Genomic DNA, 2433 nt, shown 5'->3' with positions numbered 1-2433 from the left:
TGTTTTGTATATAATCCACCTGATTCATCCTTTCCTTTCTTCAGAAATTGTTTCTTGGTTTTCTAGTTTTCTTTCTTTCTCTGAAATGAAAATGTAACTCTCATTTGGGGGCTTTCTTTTCTTATAATGAAAATATACAAAAGTCTCTGTCTCTCTGTCTCTCTGTCTCTCTGTCTCTCTCTCTCTCTCTCTCTCTCTCTCTCTCTCTCTCTCTCTCTCTCTCTCTCTCTGTCTCTGTCTCTCTCTCTGTGTCTCTGTGTCTCTGTGTCTCTGTGTCTCTGTGTCTCTGTGTCTCTGTGTCTCTGTGTCTCTGTGTCTCTGTGTCTCTCTTTCTGTCTGTCTGTCTGTCTCTCTGTCTCTCTCTCTCTCTCTCTCTCTCTCTCTCTCTCTCTCTCTCTCTCTCTCTCTCTCTCTCTCTCTCTCTCTCTCTCTCTCTCTCTCTCTCTCTCTCTCTCTCTCTCTCTCTCTCTCTCTCTCTCTCTCTCTCTCTCTCTCTCTCTCTCTCTCTCTCTCTCTCTCTCTCTCTCTCTCTCTCTCTCTCTCTCTCTCTCTCTCTCTCTCTCTCTCTCTCTCTTTCTCTCTCTTTCTCTCTCTTTCTCTCTCTCTGTGTGTGTGTGTCTCTCTGTCTCTCTCTGTCTCTCTCTGTCTCTCTCTCTGTGTCTGTCTCTCTGTCTCTCTGTCTCTGCCTCTCTGATGTGCCATACTCTTCACAGAGTGTCGGTGTCACCGAAGCAGCTTCCTGAGCAAGGGTTATACTGGGTGGTAATTGCCATTGCCTTCCTAGCAGGAATTAGGAATTTGTTCACAGTATTTGAACTTCGGAATTTGGAATTTTAGGAACAAATTCGGAATTTGTTCAAGTTATAGATCACCTGCTCTTTGAGAAGGACACCGTGGGGTCTTTAACACCTACCAACTAATGCCAGCAGACGGGACACCCGTTTAACGTCCATCCGAGAGGCAGCACACACAATGATGAATCACCTTCAAGCTCAGGCTTGAGGGCTCTTAGGCGAGTGTGTATCTCTCGGCCATCCTGACAGCCCTTTAATTTTCAACAAATTTCACAATATTCAATGTTCCACCATCTTAGTTATTTCACTTGTAACAGTTTGATGTGAAATGATGTAATACCCATTCAGTACATCTATTAATACAAGAAACACGTGATTATGAGTATTGTTTACCAACTGTGATACCAAATTTCCTCAATCGTTATTTATCTCCATACATTCCTCTGCCTTGCATAAACAAAAGTCTTGGGGAAATTTGAATCACGCTCATGTATGCCATGCTACCCATGCAACGTGTATGTACTTGTAGAATCCTCTACACACTTTTCGACAATGAGATATGACAAAAAGGACTGGAGATTTTGCTTCGAAAATGCCTTGTTTTCAGGAGTTCGCTTAATTGTGCTCTTATTTATTGTATAATTTAGTTTTCTCTCTTATTTTTCAGCTGCATAAGTAAAGAAGAAAATAAAAACCACTGTCACCCGCAGGGTGACCCGTATCTTGCCAAAAGGTGACCACGTGTGACTTCTTTAAAGTCACACTGAGGTGAACAGAGCAGCTATCCACCAGGAGCGACTCCTTGAGGAATATCTGCCTACGAGAGATTCCGATGACAATCGTTCTACAGAGTAACCATGAAAAAAAAAACAATGTCACCCCCAGGGTGACCACTATCTTGTCAAAATGTGAACATGAGTGACTTATTTATTCGATTAAAGTTACTCAAAAAATAAGGGTTTCGTCGACCTTGATGCTTGACCTTTTTGTGACCTTGACCTTTGACCTTGACCTTTATATTTTCGTACGGTTAATGGTATCTCTCCAGGACCGTTGTACATGAAATATCAAGAGATTTTGATCAGAACTGAGGAGATAAAGTTCTCATGAAAAATCCGTTTTTTCGTCATGACGTCATTAAATGACGTCATAGCGTCAAACTTTTGACAGATCTGGAAAGCACTTATCAAGCGCTTTCATATGAGGTGTTACTCGATATGGTATCTAAGATTTCAAAATTTGATCTTGGGGTCAAAAACTTTCGACCTCCAGCTCCAACCATGAAGGTCAAGGCCGATCGTCACCAAAAAATAATCAGCTGAGCGCCAGACCATGAACTATATTCCCATGAAGTTTGAAGACGATCCGATCAAAATTACTCAAAAAATAAGGGTTTCGTCGACTCCCCTGATTTGCGACAAAGTGACCTTGACCTTTGACCTTGACCTTGAAAATTTTATGCGCTGAAAGGGACCTCTATAGGACTCTGATATGTGAAGTTACAAAAATTTCCAATGATAACTGTGCTCTGCAGAGTGATCGATACGTGATTACAGACAAACAAAAAAATAAAAATAAAAATAAAAAAAACATACAAGCTGACTAACATATCTTGCAAAAACTTCGTTTTGGCAAGATA

The 2433-nt window shown here is 41.1% G+C and overlaps 1 protein-coding gene across 1 annotated transcript in view; it reads left to right on the top strand.

Annotated features, from left to right (window-relative positions):
• The window catches only part of LOC147031812 (uncharacterized), an 82958-nt gene extending 81089 nt beyond the window's left edge, over positions 1–1869 (top strand). The window contains exon 3 of the transcript XR_015051879.1: positions 1505–1869. The gene's annotated coding sequence lies outside the window, so the exon portion shown is untranslated. The remainder of the gene's footprint in view (positions 1–1504) is intronic.
• Positions 1870–2433: the final 564 nt, after the last annotated feature.

This window comes from Eptatretus burgeri, chromosome 2 (assembly GCF_056783735.1).
Source record: "Eptatretus burgeri isolate ZD-2024b chromosome 2, Ebu_testis_v1, whole genome shotgun sequence".
Classification (NCBI taxonomy): domain Eukaryota; kingdom Metazoa; phylum Chordata; class Myxini; order Myxiniformes; family Myxinidae; genus Eptatretus; species Eptatretus burgeri.
This window is presented reverse-complemented; position numbering and strand designations above follow the sequence as displayed.